The sequence below is a fragment of the Xenopus laevis genome, chromosome 9_10L, assembly GCF_017654675.1.
Source record: "Xenopus laevis strain J_2021 chromosome 9_10L, Xenopus_laevis_v10.1, whole genome shotgun sequence".
In the NCBI taxonomy this organism is placed as follows: domain Eukaryota; kingdom Metazoa; phylum Chordata; class Amphibia; order Anura; family Pipidae; genus Xenopus; species Xenopus laevis.
Genome location: NC_054387.1, coordinates 107,912,476 through 107,933,300, shown reverse-complemented (window position 1 = coordinate 107,933,300; position 20,825 = coordinate 107,912,476). Strand labels below are relative to the sequence as shown.

General features: G+C 37.3%; 1 protein-coding gene and 1 long non-coding RNA gene across 4 annotated transcripts in view; one reads left to right on the top strand and one right to left on the bottom strand.

Moving 5' to 3' along the window:
• The window catches only part of LOC108701567 (uncharacterized protein C7orf50 homolog), a 197,181-nt gene that overhangs the window by 38,871 nt on the left and 137,485 nt on the right, over window positions 1-20,825 (top strand). The window lies entirely within an intron of this gene.
• LOC121397895 lies at window positions 21-11,401 on the bottom strand. Its single transcript, XR_005964016.1, has 3 exons — window positions 11,165-11,401; window positions 10,911-11,041; window positions 21-120 (listed from the first exon to the last, which is right to left on the bottom strand). It is a non-coding gene; the product is annotated as an uncharacterized LOC121397895 (long non-coding RNA).

Below are 20,825 nucleotides of genomic sequence, written 5' to 3'. Positions count from 1 at the left end.
CAGAATCTTTAGAGGCCATGAAGTGTAGTCTCTTGTTTGACTGCATTCCCGTTTTCAAGTATGCATGTGGCAAATCCTTGGTATTCATATTTTCAGTCTTCTAGAATCTTCAACTTGCAACTGGAAAACAAAAGGGTTAGGTTATTTTTATTTTGAAAACCTAGAATGCGTCTCTTCTGCTTCTAGGTGCCCAGGCCATAAGGTGGTCAAAGCTGTCTTTACTGGGACTGAAGTAGGGGGCAACATGCCTGGTTCTGCACCATGTGGATCACAGAACAGCATTTGTAGCAAGGAAGAGTGCTAGAAAACCCAGAACGGCACCCCATATCCAGAAATGTGTTTTAGGAATGGGCCTAATGGCCTTTGAGAAGGGGACGTGTTATTCAGAGACAAAAGACTATTATCAGAGTTAACATTATGTCAATATAGATACTGCAATTCACATGTATTTGCGTATATAATGGTCCATTAACCACAGGCCTTTGGAACTAGTTTGAGGCATTGCTGAGTCCTGAGATGCCCAGCTACAAAAGCTTTAACTGTTGCTGCAAAAATCAAATATTTTGAGACAAATGATTCTACAATCCTTTTTTTTATTACTATAAATTCATGGCAATAATACAGTTCATTTACATTTTTTTAATTAAAAAAACATTATTTGTGAACAGAACTGTGGAGTTGGGGGTCAGGAGAAAGTTGAGTCGCAAAAGCTGTTTCCGACTCCTAATAACTTTAAATACAAGCACTGAAAATAATCAAATCAGATTTAAGAGCTTCTATGAAGGAGGATATGGCAGAAGCAATTCTGTTTCTAAAAACAATACTTTAGTTCATTTTGGATTGCATTTAACAGATATTCTATAGCTTTGTGTCAGGTTCAATTAATAAAATTAATATATAAGTTGGATATGGTTTATATTTTTGATAACATGCTTTGTATATTGTGTACTTAACTTCTTTCAGTCACCATGGAAATTACATTAGGAACAGTAACCTCAAAACATTTGTGTTCTAAAGCAATTAACATATAATATACTGTTAGCATGCACTGGTAAAAGCTGTTTGCTTCAGAAAGACTACTATAGTTTATATAAAGAAGCTGATGTGTAGTCATGGCAGCAGCCATTCAAGATGGAAAAAAAGGAGAAAAGGCACAGGTTACATAGCACATAACAGATAAGCCCTGTCCAATACAATGGTGTTTTATCTGTTATCTGCTATGTAACCTGCACCTTTTCTCATTTTTTCCAGCAGCTTGAATGGCTGCCACACAGTTTTTACCAGTGCAAAGCAACTGTGCATTATATTTATATGGACTGTGTTATATAACTGAGGAGTCAAAGTCAAAGGATTTATGTACTGACTCCACAGCCCTGTTTGTGAAGGGAATACAATCATTAGTTTATATTATACAGGTGAAAACAAAGAATTATATGAAACTTGTGAGCAGACGAGTGGTCATAAATATCATACGGAGACATCCGACCTGCAGGCCTCCAGTTAGATGGTCCTGCTCTACAAGTAAGCCATGTGCCTGGCGCTGCATTATCTGGCCCTGGAATGCCCCCACAAATACCCGGCGTTCAACATATTCCCAGCAGTTTCCCTTTGGTACAGTACACTCATCATCATCATCATTTATTTATATAGCGCATACTGTTGCCTTCTCAAGATTCATGCCAGTGCTCACCAAATTAACCTTGATTGCCTCAGCAGATCAAGCAGAATGATCTGAGGAAGGCCAGAGTATGAAACTTACAATGATGTTTGTGGTGTTAGAGAGCAAATGCTTATTCTCCTAAAGGACCTTAATTTAATGATACTCTTCACAAAGGGATAACATTAGGCTCTCCAGCTGTTTTACTACATATAGAATCAGGTTTCCCACTTCCTGCATCATTATATAAAATGAAAAATCTCATTAAAATGCCATGGGAGCTGGAGGAGCTTTTTGATCTAAAGAACCATTTTAAATACCTCCTCCTGATTTTCAAAACAATTCTGTTTAGTTCAGCTCAGTTCATTTCTGTGATTTTCGCTCTTTGTATTTACATTGGCCTTCTTTCTCATCTCCACTGCAATTTTTTTTTGCTTCACTGTTGAACAACACAAACTCATTATTTAATCTTTAACCCTCTCAGCCCTAGGGGGTCAGATTTTATTTGCCTAGAGACAACTTTTCAAGGGTCTCAATTGACTCTACAAAAGCAAGGGAAATGAGTTAAACCCAAAATGGCAGCAGTGATTACTTTGTATATATCTGAATTGTAGAAGCCTTTGCCTATTTTTTGTATAATCCGCAAGTGAGATGTTGCTAAAATAAGATTGAGGTTATATGGTTACCCTAGGGTTACATAAGAATAGCAATACCTTATATTTTATTTACTTAATAATAAGTTATATATTTTTTGTGTTACTGTTTTAAGTGGATGCATTGTTGGGTGGGAACCCTGTAATTACCATGAGTCATTATCTGGACCAGCCAGATTTAGGAATTATTTTATGCTGCAATTCAGAAGAAAAATCTTGCACTTTTGAGTTGTCTGTAAATTAGCCTTTTTTGCAAATGTTTCTCATATAAATTTGTCCCAACAAAGTGCATCAAATTGTTTGTTTTAGGTTTTTTGTTACACCTACTCTTCCCCCCCTGTTTTGGAGAAAAGTTGTGGCTAACAGATTAACATATATATATATATATATATATATATATATATATATATATATATATATATAATATATATATATATTTTTTATTTTATTTATTTTTTTAAATCCAGTATGCAATGTAATCGGTTTTGTCCTTCACCCTTTCAGCTGACCCTCTGCCCCTGATGTTTGTCAATATCTACAGGGGCAGCGTTACTCATGACTGCTTTAGTCAATGTATACACTCATTCTTCCGTAGCAAAGGTTTCCTAATTATTGGTCCTCTGTTGATTTAATGACAAAATGTTCAGACACCGTTACCACATTTCTTTTCTGCTGCTATCCTTATTTCTGTTAATTAACATCATAACCTCTGCAAGCAATCTTTATCCATACTTTTGCAGCAAGTTTAGGAATTCCATTACAGACTTCATATTAAACTCACACTCGGGTATGCCACAGTAAGGGTTATCAGTATTTTTCTGGGTGCTTTGCTGCTGTCTTGGACTCTGGGGCTGTGAAAATGACTGCATGGGCACTCGGATATAAAGTGTTGTGCAGTGGGCTACAGGGATGCAGTCATAGTTGCATTATCCTGCAAGCATATTCGAGGCTGTGCACCATACTAAGGGAAACTTGGTGCTGTGTAGTGCTCTTGAGCACTGTGCAAAATAGGTACAGGTATAGGATCCGGTAACTCGAATGGCCAGAATTACAGAATGGCCAAATTTTTAAAATGATTTCCTTTTTCTCTGTAATAATAAAACAGTAGCTTGTATTCGATCCAAACTAAGATATGATTAATCCTTATAGGAAGTAAAAACAGCCTATTGGGTTTATTTAATGTTTACATGATTTTCTAGTAGACTTTAGGCATGATGTCCCAAATTATGGAAAGATCTGTTATCTGGAAAACCCCAGGTCCCGAGCATTCTGGATAACATGTCCCATACCTGTATTATATTTTTTTTGGTTCCAACTGCCTTTTCAATACTTTTACCAAGTGCATCTTCCCTCTGTCTCTGCCAAACACCATGAAAACGAACACTAGATTTGTTATTGCACACCAGTATAAACTGCAGTTACTTTTATTCACAACATACTTTGGGTGCTTTATAAAGGGCTCAGGCCCAAAATGTGCACTCCTTAAAAGTAACTGCATTCTTTACTTTTGTGTGGTGTGCCATAAGCATTTTTGAGATAGGATATTGCATGGATTGTTGTGTTCTGAAGTACACTAAAGGGCCAACTAAAGCCAAGAAATGTACTATAGGAGCAATGGAGTCTGTGCAAATTTTGCTGGGGAAATGGGTGAATTTGCAGAATGCTGTGGTGGTAACTTTTTAGTTGCTATAGCAAGCATATGATATTTATTCATATTTAAAGGATACATATTGTGTAAAAAACAAGAATGGGCCAATGCATTAAACTCTATTAGATATAGGAGGAATGTGCTTTAAAACGGTGTGTTTCTGGTAATTTTATTGAAAATTTCTGCAAAAACTGTACTAGCCCCGCCCATCTGGTCCACTTTCTGCTGCCTCCTTTCCCAGGCTGTGCAGGGGAGCCGGCAGCACTCAGCATTGTAGGCTATGAACCAATCATCAGCTAGGCTGACTTGATAGGGAACTGAAGCCTGCCTGTGTTTGTGTAACTGCAGGGCTGTGATTGGCTGTCCCCCCTCCTACTGTATTTCTGACAGGGACTGTTAGGACATGCCCACGACCAGAGAACATCTATGGGAAGCTCCAATATAGGGGCTAGTTTTGAAAACAATATTAATTTCCAGCCAAAATTAAACCATATATTATTGCCTACAAAATTAGTTGTTTTTTTTTTTTTTTTTTTTTAATTTATCCAATATGTCTCCTTTAAAGGGCAGTATTAACCCGTGGCTCTGTTGGGGTAAAAATATTCTTGGTGATTGGTGCCCTTTAAATGCATTGCTTCATTGAATTTCTTTTTGACTGTGCAATAAAAAATGATCTATTGTGCAGAATGGTGTCTGGGTACTCAGATAACAGAATCAAATAGTCAGACTGGAAGGGAGAGACTTTGTGATCTTGGAAGCAAGTTACTGTGTCTTAAAGGGGTTGTTCACCTTCCAACACTTTTTTCAGTTCAGTTGGTTTCAGATTGTTCACCAGAAATAAAGACTTTTTCCAGTTACTTATATTTTCTACATGTGACAAGTTTTTCTAACATTGAAGTTTAAAGTGTCACTTCTCACCTTCTAAAGCAGCTCTGGGAGGGGGTCGCTGACCCTGTAAACTTTTCTAAATTGATACATTTAGTTGATACATTTCTTATCTTTGTCCCTGCTGAGCAGAATCCCTGAGTTTCATTACAGGCAGCTGTTAGACTTGATACAATAGTTGCTAATACTCCAGAGATGCTGCTGAGAAATGTATCAACTAAATGTAACAGTTTAGATTCTGCTTCTGAATTACTGAGCTGCCAGACTGAAACACCAGAGACAAGGACATTAAACGGGTTGTCCACCTTTGAGTTAACTTTTAGTGTGATGTAGAGAGTGATATTCTGAGACAATTTGCAATTTGATTTTCATTTTTGTAAATTTTCCACAATTTCCACAATCTGTTTGCTAGGATCCAAATTACCCACTTTGATCCGCTACCCGACTGTCTTATCCACAACCCCATCCGCAACCCGTTCGACCTCCATCAAACAGGAAGTGATGGTGCTTGCAAACGCGCAGTGACATCATCAAAAGTGGACGGGACAGAAACAACTTTTGTACAACTTTAAAAAGAGTAAAATTTAGACAATATTACATAAGATAAGAAATTTAGATGAGACCCGCTACCCGACCCGCTGTCCACAGACCCGCAGGTATACCAGCACCTGAAAATCCTCCCCTTGTTCCGCAGGGTGCCCACTTTTTTTGTGGGTAACCCGCGGGTACCCGACCCGCTGCAGGACTCTACCATATATAACTGGTTTATATTCTCTTTTCCATCACCCCTAACTTTCACTGTTTCTTCTTTGGGGAGATAGTACAAAAATGGACACTAACTCTTCACTTTAAGAAGCAGAATAAATATTATTATCAGCAGCATGACACTCTGGTTGATGTTGGACTTGGACATAATTTGTTCATTGGAACAAAGGGGCGCGCCGTGACCTCAAAGGGGTGGAGCCACCGCACGCAATAGGCAGAAGGCGGCGAAAAAGGTACATTTTGATCGTGTTGGGGGTGGGTCAAGGGCCTTTTTTTAGGGGTATCACCAATTTCCCGGCAGCTACATTGCCGGTTAATTTACAGCCAATGTAAAGGCTATGCCGGTAAAATAACAGCCGGGTGGCAACCCTACTTACAGTTAAAGTGATGAGGATTTATACACTCTTTAACAACCCTAACCAGAGAAGATCCTGGAAAATACTGTAATCTAAAGGTCTGTACCCACAGTCACAACATTGCTGCAAGTTTGAAGGGTTATTTACAGCATTTCATGTATGGTATGTTTATGGATTTACATAGTTACATAGTTACATAGTTAAATTGGGTTGAAAAAAGACAAAGTCCATCAAGTTCAACCCCTCCAAATGAAAACCCAGCATCCATACACACACCCCTCCCTACTTTTAATTAAAATTCTATATACCCATACCTATATTAACTATAGAGTTTAGTATCACAATAGCCTTTAATATTATGTCTGTCCAAAAAATCATCCAAGCCATTCTTAAAGGCATTAATTGAATCAGCATCACAACATCACCCGGCAGTGCATTCCACAACCTCACTGTCCTGACTGTGAAGAACCCTCTACGTTGCTTCAAATGAAAGTTCTTTTCTTCTAGTCTAAAGGGGAGGCCTCTGGTACGGTGATCCACTTTATGGGTAAAAAGGTCCCCTGCCATTTGTCTATAATGTCCTCTAATGTACTTGTAAAGTGTAATCATGTCCCCTCGCAAGCGCCTTTTTTCCAGAGAAAACAACCCCAACCTTGACAGTCTACCCTCATAATTTAAGTCTTCCGTCCCTCTAACCAATTTAGTTGCACTTAGTCTCTGCACTCTCTCCAGCTCATTTATATCCCTCTTAAGGACTGGAGTCCAAAACTGAACTGCATACTCCAGATGAGGCCTTACCAGGGACCTATAAAGAGGCATAATTATGTTTTCATCCCTTGAGTTAATGCCCTTTTTTATGAGTTAATGCCCTTTTTTATTTTTTTTATTTAGATACCGTGAATGGTGTCAGTCAATTTTAATTTGATCATGTAAAACCAAAACGCAGCCGATGACTGATGAATCCCAGTAGGGTTGAAATGACTGTCAACAGATTAGATAAAGGCAAGGACAAACGATTGTTTTACATGAATATTGTATTTGTAAGCAAGAGTAAAAGTGAATGTAGGCAGCATTCATAAATAAATGATTGTCTCAGGTCTCAGCAATCTACAAAATGATTTTACTTTATGTGCCGGGTTGTTCATTAGAGGAAGGGTTTTGTTTTTGATTGGCTCATCTGTGCTCCTAATTCACTTGCCTCTGGCAGTCTGCTGTGTGAACTGGATGGGTAATTACATTTATGTCTCTCGCTGTTTTTATCAGCTATTCCATAGACACAGTTCTGTAGGAAAGAAAGGCATTTTGGTATCTTCTGGTTATAAAACAGTGTATTTGAATTATAGCAGAAGCAGAATAGTTCACACTTGCACACATTCTAATAGCTCAATGCCACCAACAGAAAACAAATTAAAAAAATAAATACCCAGTCAACAAAATAAGATAAAATAAATAAAACTTAACACTTGGGGGGTTATTTACTAAACCTCAATTTTTTCTGGTCAGGCTTTTTGCAGCAGAAAAAAAAATTATGGAAGAAAACTAAATTTTTAAAGATTTATTATACCCCAAATGCTGCAAAAAGCTAGAATCCGAAAATCCACGAGGTCCTGTATAAGTCAATGGGAGATGTCCATATCCCAATTTGAAGATACCGTGGTCTGCTCTGGGTTAAGCCCAATAATAGGATAAATTTGTGGTTTTTGGACAAAAACCTGAATAAATCTGGAGAAATGTCAGAAAAAAACGTACGATTCAGGTGTTTGCTAAATTTTTTTTTAATGATTCGATTAATTTGAGTTATTTAATAAATAAAAAAGGCAAAATTGGAGGATAGGAGTTTGGTCAAGTTTTTTTTTATTGAAACAATGAGAAAAAAAAAACAGATTTTAGTAAATAACCCCCTGGGAGTTAACATTTGGTTTAAGGTGTAAAGCATGCAGTCATGCTCAATACGTTATTCTAGCAAACACCACAGGCGATCACAGATATAAATTGTTATTGCTCCTGTTATGCTGGCTGATGCACAATGATTGACTTTTTGTTTTGTACAGGTTCAGAGAACAGCAGATCAATAGACAGAAGCTGCCTGTGTGTGCTGTGCTGGCTACCAGTAGTCTGCTCTCCTCAAGCCATGACTCCAATGAGCACAAAGCCTTGCATGCTTCAGTCCTAGTTTGTCGAGCAGCTGGCTTCTGTAACATTGTTTCAAGAGTCAGAAACAACAGTTCACATGCACACTTGTACAATTGCAATACAATATCCAGTGCTCACTATGCATGTTATCACCTAAATGAATCCAAGGTGCTACAAATTACTTTGGAAATGTTTTATAATGCATTATGGAACATTGCTTAGAATGACATTATGATTTTTTTTTTTTTTATCCAAAATGTTTCTTGGACTTGTATCAGTGTGTTTCTTATGGAGTTAGTCAAACAAAATCCGGATGTATGTGGAAAACAGGCTCCGAAACCACAGATACTGTGCTGCAAGGTTTATTTCAACACAACCTAATTCAAGCTAGTGTGGCTCTTTATCAATTCGATTTGATTTGTGACAGAAGCAGTGGAACGGGCATTCGACGTGCTACTGGTGCAAACTGATTTGTTTTCATACATATGGAGTTAGCCTAGAGGCCTACATAAAGTATTAAGAGCATCCCTTATAATAGAATACAGGTATAATTAGGGATGCACCGAATCCAGTCGAGCCAAATCCTAATTTGCATATGCAAATTAAATTTGCATATGCACATTAGGGGCAGGGAGGGGAATAGAGTGACTTTTTGTCACAAAGAAAGGAAGTAAAAAATGTTTTCCCATTCCCACCCCTAATTAGCATATGCAAATTAGGGATTGGATTCGGTTCGGTATTCGGCCGAATCTTTCTCAAAGGGTTCGGGGGTTCGGCCGAATCCAAAATAGTGGATTCGGTACATCCCTAGCTATAATAGAAAGTAGTAATGATTGCTTTCTATTTTATATGTAAGAATTGCATTAGTAAAAACAGGAGTCATCATCAAAAGTCAGCATATGCAAAGATGAGTCTTTGCATATGCTGACTTTTGATGATGACTCCTGTTATGTTGCACTGGCATCCTAGTCATTTGAACTCTTATGTTGTGCACACAATCTCATATATATGTAAATATAGGTAGGAGCACAGCAGCACTGTTTTTGTGCCAAATTAAACATTTTGACTAAGTACAAAGCCTGTTGGTTGGCCCAAATATCAGAAACCATAATTTCTTACATTCAAGGTAATGATTTATTTGACTGTCTTTCATTATCCAGCAGGTGACTTTATCAATTACAGGGCAGGCACTTAATAAAACCCAAAGCATACAAGAGATTGCTGAGCTTGCAGATCTCATTGCTAGTCACTAATCACGTTTATATGAATTCAGCACTGATCGCTAACTGCTACTAGCACTTGAGCCATTGCAGAACTACAAATCCCAGACTCCTGTCATTTGAAGGAAACTAGTGACCACAATATAGGATATGCTGTTTAATGGAAATAAAGCTTTATAAACATATCTCATTGTGGCTAAAAGCAGGTGTGTGCTTATTAGGGGGCATTTTGATCAAGGGTCGAATTTCGAATTTGGAAAACTTCTAAATTCAAAAAGCCCAAATGAAATTAGGTCGAAGTTTGTTTTTTTTGGCCGAATAGGTCCGTTTTTGATTGAATAAGTCCTATAGGGGTTCCACCATAGGCTGAAACATCAATTCGGCAGGTCGAATTTTTAAATAGACAGTACATGATAAATTTAAATTTTCACATTTTTTTTCAAATTCGAATTGAATTTGGACTATTCCCTAGTCAAAGTACACAAAAAATAGCTCGAAAATCACCTTGACCTTTGATAAATCTGCCCCATATTCTATGCATTGTAAAACTACCCATTAAATTGTGCTCATCAGTTGTGCCCATTCACAGCCCCTTTACACTAGATGTTGCCAGCAGGGCATTCATTTACACTGGGTGAGGGTTCCTAGTGTGTCTTTGTGAACATCTGAGAAATGTCCTCTGTGTATGCATGTGTGAAGTTACATAGTATAGTTGTAGAGGTACCTACCACTAAAGATTAAAACCCCAAAAAAAACTCTAACTGCATTTTTATACGTTTGCACTGCGAACGCTTGATTCGTGCAGTGTTCTCAAAGGGCATTAGTTAAAATATGATGAGGTGCCAAACTTACCCTTTTGAGTTGTTGTTGAACTACAAAAACAGACATTTGTGATAATTTCTAAATATAATATAAATTCCATCTATCTGTCTATCTATCTTAAGCTTCTACTTAAATGTATCAAATCAGATATGCATTGGAGGATATAGTAAGCGGTGACTTTTACACCTTGGGAAGGAATAGGATATATTTTGTATCCAGTGTGCCAGACTCCATGTCTCGCTTTTAAAACTCACATCAGTACAATAGGGCGTAATCACTTTCTTCCGCCTTTTATTAGATGACAGCACTTGATGATTAGAGGATTAAATTGACTCGTACAATATCTGGCCAAGGTTTTTAGCATGCAGAATGGCTGGGAAAACTGGAAGACTTCGAGAGTGATAGGGGAAGGTATCTCAGTCTGTTGTGTCTGTCTTTGAGACTCGGACCAGGAGCGATTGCTAATCCTTTTAATCCAGGAATAATATCAAAGTTATTAATTTGATCATCTTCAAATGAACTCAATTTCCCCCTCTGTGTTCTCCTACTCCCACTCTATTAGACTCTCTCCCTCGCATTCACTGATCCGCAAGATGCCTTTTATAGTCCGGATCCCTTGCTCAGCGAGGCTGATTTAAAAAAAAAAAAATAGTAATAAGAATTGTGCTGATCAGGGGTTTCTCATACAAGTTGTGCCCATATCCCAAACATTGCATGCCTCTCCTTAAATGGAACGCCAATACAAGTCTCATATGTAGATGGTAACGTTACCTTCATTGCTGTGCAGCATCTCTTCTCCGAGACAGGTTCTCTCCCAGGCAGAGCGGAGCACATCTCCTCGACAGCAAGCAGGGGCATGTGCAACTCCCTGTCACCACCAGTGTTTCATAGAAGATACCTATCTGAATAATCCAGAGCCAGACAAATGACAGGAAAAAAGCTGTTGTGGGACAGTGGTCAGACAGAATGACATATATATATGTAGTGGTCATAGAATGACTGTGGGAGCAGCCTACGGTTCATACCATATGTCCTTGGCAACAGATTAGTGCTTGAGAGATTCCCAGGGCTGTGTTAATTTGTGTTTAGTCGAACTGTTCCTCAACTGGCTTCCTTTAAAGGCTATTGTTAACCCTTTTCCTGCTGTAAACAATGATGAAATCTGCTTTATAAACATAGCAAACGATTACACCCAGGGGCTTCAAAGACTATGGGTTTCAAATTTGAGCCCTTATACAGTACACTGTACATATCAAACTTGAGGGTCCCCCCCCACACTTTAAAAACAAAGTCTTGGTTGAAAGCAAATCTGCTATATGTGAATATTGCACCACCCAACCTAAACATACAGGGTAAATCCTGTGTAGCTCTGATTATCCAAATCATTTTTAAAATAACTTTCTTTTTCTCTGTAATAATAAAACAGTACCTTGTACTTGATCCCACCTAAGATATAATTATCCTTATTGGAAGCAAAACCAGCTTATTGGGTTTATTTAATGTTTACATGATTTTCTAGAAGACTTAAGGTATGAAGATCCAAATTAGGGAAAAATCTGTCATCTGGAAAACCCCAGGTCCCGAGCATTCTGCTTAACAGGTCCCATACCTGTACTGTTATTATTATTATTACTCTTTATTTATATAGAGCAGGCATGTTCCACAGTTCTTTAAATCCGTGCCTGTGACAATAGAGCTTACAGTCTAAGGTCCCTATCACACACACATACATTTTTTTAATCAAGAGGCAATTACAGTACCTGCTGTGCTGTAAGCAGGTGCTTCTGGGGAAAACCCATGCAAACCCAGGGAGTTCATACACACCCTTTACAGATAGAGTCCTGGCTAGAATTGATCCTAGGACCACAGAGCTGTCAGAAGCAACATTGCTAATCTCTGAGTCACCAATATTCTAATCAGTGAGTCGCCAATATTGCAGCCTTGTTTTGTATATTTATTTGAATGGCATTATTTTCTTACATACGATTAACAGATAATACAGTAGGCTTTACAGAGAGAATGTGCAGTTTAGTTCCAATTCCCACAGGAGCTTACAGTCTAATTTGCCTACCCCACACCCCCAAGCAAACAATAAGGTTAACGTTAGCCAATGCCAGTTAAGTTACCTGTGAGTTCTTGATGTGGTTCCAGAGGGAAACCCACCCAATCACAAGGAGAACTTACATACAAACTTTACACTTACCCAGAATCCTAGTGTTACAAGGCAACAGTGGTAAGTAATATGTTACTTCCGCTCTATCCTTCTCTCTTACTTCTCTTATCCAGCAACGACAAATTGCAATTAATTCTTTTTTTATGTCTTGCCCTGGCCATTCCCACATCTGTTAAAGGGGTGGTTCACCTTTAAGTTGACTTTTAGTATGTTATAGAATGGGCAATTCTGAGCAACTTTTCAAGTGGTCCTAATTTTTTCTTTTTTTTTCTAGTTTTTGAATTATTTGCCTTCTTCTTCTGACTCTTTCCAGCTTTCAAATGGGGGTCACTGACTCCATCTAAAAACCAGATGCTCTGTAGGGCTACAATTGTACTGTTATTGCTACTTGTTATGACCTAACTCTCCTATTTATATTCCAGTCTCTTATTTAAATCAATGCATGGTTACTAGGATCATTTGGACCCTAGCAACCAGATTGCTAAAACTGCAAACTGGGGAGCTGCTGAATAAAAAGCTAACTAACTCCAAAAGCCACAAATAATAAAACCCGAAAACCAATTTGAAATTGTCTCAGAATATCACTCTCTACATCATACTGAAAGTTAATTTAAAGATGAACAACCCCTTTGCGCATGGATTTTCCAGGCAAAACTTTGTACACTAATTATCAAGGTTCAAAAGTGGTTACGGTTGGGTATCTGTCTGGGTCAAAGGAAATGTATTGCAACCCTGCTCATTATCTGTAGATGGCATCAATCATGTCACTCTCTTTAACTAAGAGAATGTATTACAGGTATAGGACCTGTTATCCAGAATGCTAAGAACCTGGGGATTCTGGATAACAGATCTTTCTGTAATTTGGACATCCATCCCTTAAGTCTACTAAAACATAATTAAAGTGTTAATTTAACCCAGTTGGTTTGTTTTGCCTCCAATAAGGATTAATGCTATTTTAGTTCTGATCAAGTACAAGCTACTGTTTTATAATTACAGAGAAATCTTGATTTGGATCAAATACAATATACTGTTTTATTATTACAAAAAAAAGGAAATCATTTTAAAATATTTGAATTATTTGAGTAAAATGGAGTCTATGAGAGACAGCTTCCTGTAATTCGGAGCATTCTGGATAATGGATCCCATACCTGCATTTTATTGATAATATACAGTGTACAGGTATGAGATTGATTATCCGGAAACTCTTTATCTAGAAAGCTCTGAATTCGAAAAATCTGTTTCCCATAGACTCCATTTCATCCAAATAATCCAATGTTTCAAAATTATTTCCTGTTTTCGCTGTAATAATAAAACTGTACCTGATGCAAACTATAATAAAATTAATCCTTATTGGAAGCAAAACCAGCCTATTGGGTATATTTTATGTTTACATGATTTGCTAGTAGACTTAAAGGAGAAGGAAAGGTTATTACGAAGTAAGCTTTATCAGAAAGGTCTATATAAACACATCCCTCTTGAGTCCTCTGTCAAAAGAAAAACAGAATTTCTTTCCTTCTATTGTGTACACATGGGTTTCTGTATCAGACTTCCTGTTTTCAGCTTAAATCTCCAGGGCTAGGGCTTGAGCATGCTCAGTTTGCTTCTCTCTCCCCCTCCCTGCTGTGATCTAAGCTCAGAGCTATGAGTGAGCAGGGAGAGACTCGGGCCAGAAGTGATTTCACACCAAGCTAGTATGGCAACTGCTATCCTAAACAAACAGAGAGTTTCTAGAGCTGTTTACTCAGGTATGCTAAAGAATTCTACAGAATAAATATAGTCTTATAGCTTGAGCTATTGTGGCTAATCTATTGGCAATAAACTGCTTCAGTAGCTTTCCTTCTCCTTTAAGATATGAAGATCTAAATTTCAGAAAGATCCATTATCAGAAAAACCCCTAGGTCCCAAGCATTCTGGATAAGAGGTCCCCTACCTATAATCACAAGGAAGATACGCAACCATTATTCGATTACTAAGATTAGATAAATAACAATAAGATTATTAAATTAGATAAGCGACATAGCAGCCGAGGTTGAAAAAAGACAAGTGCCCATCAAGAATAGCAAGGATAAGCATAACCTTCTGTTGCTAATCTTTTGAAAACTAGAAACCTTTTATGCAAGGAATGTTAGAGTACCGTGATACAGTGATAGTGTTGGAAAAAGGACTTGTCCTTGTAGAACTGAATGTGGCCAAGATGGGAAAGGTTAATTGATTTTTGCTTACTTCCTGGGTTTAGGCCAATAACTCAGAGTGACTGCTCATTACACTTTCTATAACATTACAGATTAATAGCAGCAGTGAGCCATATTGGTAAGCACTTGTTAAACCTAATTATCATTCTCACAGCAACTCATCAGCGTTCAGGGGCTGGATCTCTGACCCGTAATTGCCCATTTCTGTTGTTTAATCCTGCAAGTAAATCCACTTGCTTTTGTTATGATTTCTTTTTACGTGAACCTTTGCAGTCAATGAAATAATGCATTATTGATTCGAATGTAAACATTTTCTAGGTATGACAATGGCAAAGCATTTGCCAATAATTAATTTATTACATTCTGAATTTATTATAAGGTTGATTTTTTTTTTTATTGTTGTTCCTATCTGAAATTCTTTAGCAGTGTTACAGAGTGAGAACCTAGATACCAAGCTATTTTTTGTACCAGTATGGGAACTGGTATTTGGAAACCCAGTATCCAAAAAGTGGAAATTGCGGAAGGTTTGTCTCCCATTTTATCCAAATAAGCAGAATTTTTAAAAATGATTTCCTCATTTCTCTGCAATAATAAAACACTATCTTGTACTTGATCCCAACTAAGATATAATTAATCCTTATTGGAAGCAAAACCAGTCTATTGGGTTTATTTAATGTTTACATGATTTTCAATTAGAGGTATGAAGATCCAAATAACGGAAAGATCCTTTATCCGGTAAACCCCAGGTCCCGAGCATTCTGGATAACAGGTCCCATACATGTAGGGATCACAAGTGCCCTTGGTATTGTTTCAAGATAAGAACTACTATTTTAACATTTTGTGCTCATGTGCTCACAATCTGTTCTTACAATTGATACTAAGGGGCAGATTTTAATATATATATTAATATATATTAATAAATGCGAGTTTTGAACTTAATAAATGAAAACTCACCCATGTTCTATTAATTTCTATGGGATTTTTAGATTTGTATTTATCAATGGGTGAAAGTTAGAACCCACCATTTCATAAATTCTAAATATCCCATAGGTATGAATAGAACATGGGTGAGTTTTTATTTATTAAGATCTAAGCTCACATTTTGTTACATCTGTTCTAAGTATATTATTTATTATTTGTAGCGTGAGTTGCTAATAAACAAAGGGGATAATCCCTGGCTTTGTGTCTAACATTTACATTCCCTGCAAACACAAAATTAATTTTAAAGAGCCGGGTCGCAAATTCACATCTTCTGATGTAAATATATATTTAATATACAGAATATGTGTGTATTTTTCCATTGACACCAGTATGTTATGTACAAATCCTCTCGAACAAGAGATACAGGATCTATTTTTTTCCCACTGAAGATGTGGACAGTCATTTAATTGTACGGAAGCGAGATGCCGTACAGTAAGCAACGCAAACATTAAAAAAAACATTTACAAAAAATGTATTGATTTGTGCTACACACCGGGCATGGTGTGAGTGTTGTAGCTCATTAAAAGCCAATTTTACTGATAATTCCCAGGGCAACATAAACAGTTGTGTGCACCATTCCCAGAGCAGTGAAACCACAACTTATAATAACCCCGTTGGCTAAGTATTTCAATTTGTGCTCATCCACCAGATGTCCTCTAATGAGACAATTGAACACTGTGTATTTCTCCCTGAAAAGCCATTGTGGGCTATCTTGATTGCACTTTAACCTTAAGTTAACTGTGGGCACCTGCATTTGAACTATAATGTAAGGAGATTTTGTTCTGTCTAAGCCTAAGGTATGCTGTACTTTAGTACAGGTATGGGATCTCTTATCCGGAAGCCCGTTATCCAGAAAGATCTGAATTACGGGAAGACCATATCCCATACACTCCATTGTATCCAAATTCTAATGTTTTAAAATGATATCCTTTTTCCTCTGTAATAATAAAACAATACCTTGTACGGGTATAGGATCCATTATCCAGAAACCCATTATACAGAAAGCTTCGAATTAAAGGAAGGTTGTCTCTGACAGACTCCATTATAACTAAATAACTCAAATTCTTAAAACGTTTTAATTTTTCTCTGTAATGATCCCAACTAAGATATCATTAATCCTTGTTAGCGGGAAAACAATCCTATTGCCATTTAATGTTTATATGATTTTAAGCAAGCTTAAGGTATGAAGTTCCAAATTACACAAAGATCACCGGGTCCTGAGCATTCTGGATAACAGGTCCCAAACCTGTAATTGATCCCAACTAAGATATAATTGATTATTGGAGGCAATACAATCATCTGGAAACCCATTATCCAGAAAGCTCAGAGTTACAGAAAGGCCGTCTCCCGTAGACTCCATTATAATTAAATAATCCAAATTTTAAAAAATGATTTCCCTTTTCTCTGTAATAATAAAACAGTACATTGTACTTGATCCCAACTAAGATATAATTAATCCTTATTGGAAGCAAAACTAGACTATTGGGTTTATTTAATGTTTACATGATTTTTTTAGTAGAATTAAGGTGTGAAGATCCAAATTACAGAAAGATCAGTTATCCGGGAGACCCCAGGTTCCGAGCATTCTGGATAACAGGTACCATATCTGTATTAGGTGTAATCAATGGTTAAATTATTTTCTAGTAGACTTAAAGCGGAACTCCAGCTTCCAAACCAAAATTTGATAAAGAGGCCCACATAACACAGAAACTCCTAATATACCCATCACAGTTACCTGTTTCTTCAAAAAGTATGAATAAATGCCATTTTCTATGCTGAAAACAGTTCTTCTCTTTCTGCTTCATTTAAAATCCTGGCAGGGAAGGAGGGACTAAACACTGATGTTACAAATTGTAGCAACTTCTCCACAGTTTACACACAGCATGCAGGGACTACATAACCCATAATGCATTGCACTGGGATGTTCCTTTCCTTATTGAAATCACATGTGCAGGGAATTGTGGGGTTTGGAGGATGAAGGCCAGGGGTGTCCAACCTTTTGGCTTCCCTGGGACACATTGGAAAAAGGAAAATTGTCTGGGGCCACACATGAAATTACACAGAGAACTAAATTACACAAAGAACTACAATACCAGTTGGATAACCAGATGGAGCTATACACTGGAATATGGGACACCTGGATATTAAATAGACTTATTATTATGATGTTTTCTCGGGAACTGGGCGCTTAAAGATGGGCCACATTCACATCCATCTTTGACCGCATGTGGCCCTCGGGCCGCATGTTGGACACCCCTAAGGCTAAGGATAGATGGCTGTTGATACAAAGTAATAGTAGTCAGCCAGCTCAGCAAAGTAGTCAGAGAGATCAGCAGAAGAGCAGGGGGCTAGGCTTAGGGAATTGTTCCAAACCATTGACAATCATGAAAAGTCTGCATATTTTTTAATTGATGTATATTGCAAAGCTACTTGAAATTACGTTTACTATTTAAAAAGCTTAAGTTATGTTTTTATCCAGAAAACAGCAGGTCTGCAGCATTCTGCACAGGTCCCTGACTTTTGCCAATGTAGTAAAAATACCCAGTTTGAAGTGTAGGTGAGTCAATTTGATTTTATACAACGGTGAGGATTTTACATTTAGTACAGGGATATTCGAAGAACATGTAGGGGCCCATTTATTACACCTCCATTTTTTCTGGTTGAGGTTTTTAGGGGAAAAAACAAATTATTTAGTGGAAAAAAAAATCTTGAATTTTTAGAGATTTATTATACCACAAAGCTGCTAAAAATCCCAATCTGAAAATACACCATCTCAAGCCTGTTGAAGTCAATGGCAGATGTCATTTGAGTTGTTTGTTGACATTGTGATCTGTGCTTGATAATCTGAAAAATGCTGGGCTTTCGGATGATGATCCAAAAAAGTAGAGTTTTTGCAGCGAAAATGCAAAAAATCGAGTTTCTGGAGCGCCAGTCGTAAGATTCAAATTGATGCTCGATTTTGTCGTGACATTTTAACCCTCTGATTTTTTTCAGAAAAAATATTGATACATGAGTTAAAATAGTGGATGGGAGTTTGGTTGGATTTGTTTAAAAAAAAAAAAAAAAAAATAATTTGAGTTTTAGTAAATGTGTCCAAAAGAAAAAAGTACTTCACACATATATGTGCCTGCATTGTGACACAGTAGAGGCAGCCATATAATGAAAAGAAAACAGACCCAGGGGGTGAAGAGGAGCCCAGGAATGTATAGAGCATACCTCCCAACAATAAAAATAGGGACAAAAAAGTTGCCTCGTGTAGCGTGGCAGAATTTTTTGACCACGTCTGTTTTTGAGGCCACACCCCCTAATTACCATGTTCATTTTACAAAATTTTGCAGTGTATAAAAGTTTGAACATATTTCTCTGGGTTTTTTCAGTTATTACAGTTTTGCTAATAAAGGTGAATTGCCCTTTAAGCTGTGAGTTTAACTTTTCCCAAGGGACCTGTTATCTTATGCTGTTACAATAACAATTATTTGCTTATCTCGAAATTGTTACAAAAGTATCTTATCTGCAGCTGTGGCTGTTCTGGGTTCGCTGCCAAAAGCCAATTATGTTAGAAATTTTGTTTCTTTTTCTGGCTGTTTAGTGCAGAGAAAATCGCTACTTTCCAGTACAAATGAGGGACTGTGGGTTGAGCTGTCAAAAGAGGGTCGGACTGTCCCTCTAAAAACGGGACAGTTGGGAGGTATGAGAGACCCCAAATGGGATACAGATTCCCGTATATTTCTGCAAAATTAATAATTTCCCCCCTGCATTTCTGTGGTAGGGGCCCTAAAATATTATTGGGGCCCAGGAATCAACAAAGGTGTTCGGAAAGAGGAGATAACACTCCAGGTTTACTCTGCCTTGTTTTGTTAGCAACAGTATGGGGGGTGGCGAAAAAACATAGTCTCAATCAATTTTCAAAGCATGTTTTTTTACGAAAGTTAATCCTTATTTTGGATTTATAATCATTTTGTTTTTCAAAAAAGTTTTTTTATTACTTTTGGGAGTTTTTTTAGTATAAAATCTCAAAAACAAAATGGGGATTGCTGTGCATTCTTTTAATTATTGTTACTGACTGAGGTCATGTGAAATGGATATCAGCGTGCCCAGAGGAACAAACAGCTTTAAACACGCTACAAATACACAAAACACTAGGATTGTGCCATATGGCACCTGCTGTCCCTTTGCTTTCATTTATGTATGCACATTTTTGTTTATCCAGCGCTAATTGTGTAGGATGTACTACGCATTTAAACAGCCTATTTAATTGAATCCACAATGTTCATCTTATTCTGGAACTACTGAATATCTTATAATGTTTTAATACATTATTAAAAACATCTGGAAAAGTAAAAACCTACTATAACAAATGTTATTGTTGTTTGGAATACAGTAAAACTAAGCATTTAATCCAATTTTCTTAATTAATTTTGGTTTTTGTTCAAGTTTCCTCTCATTTTCTGGTCACATCCAGAGCTTGTTGTCAAAAGGCCACATCTCTGAACTTTTCTTTTTCAGCCAGTCCACAAGGCCCAGTGGGAATTGCTTGAAATTGCATCAAACATTAATAAGTGACCTTTGGGTATAAGAAACAGGCTGATTCTGGCTAAATTGTACTGCCTTAGAGATATAAAAGTTATATGAATTACAGTTTTGTTTCCCGAGTGAGGGTCGATTTGACTCCTTCCCAAATAAACCTTGTTTCATATCTGCTGTGCCTGAAACTAACATTGATTTAATTTTTACCTTTTGATATATACAACATACTTCATTTTTAGGTGCAAAATATTTTAAACAAAAAAAGACATTCATTAGTTGGATAAATAGTGGCCCCTCTGAGCAGAACAATCTATGGCTGCAGTGTCGGTTGTTGGTGTCTTTTAAAGTGGACCTGTCACCCAGACATAAAAAGCTATATAATAAAATTCCTTTTCAAATTAAACATCCAATTTCTATTTTTTATTAAAGCGTTTATCGCTGTTGTAAGCTCATTTAAAAATCTCAGCTGTCTATCAAAAAATGTCTGCCCCTCTTCGATGCCTTAAGCTGGCCATAGACGCAAAGATCGGATGTATGAATCGAGGATTCGTACGATTTTCGAACCGTGTGTGGAGAGTCCCGACATTTTTTGTCCGGCGGAGATCAGTCGTTTGGTCGATCGGACAGGTTAGAAAATTTCTGTCGGCTGCCGATGATATCTCTGCGTGTATTGCTGATCGTATGATTTTCAGTGGGAGACTGTCACTAGCTTTGGTTGGACATAGATATCGTACGATTGCTGTCAGGGGCAGAACATTGCTGATCTGTTCTTAAACTAATCTGACTTTTAAGACTTTGATCTGAATGGTTAGT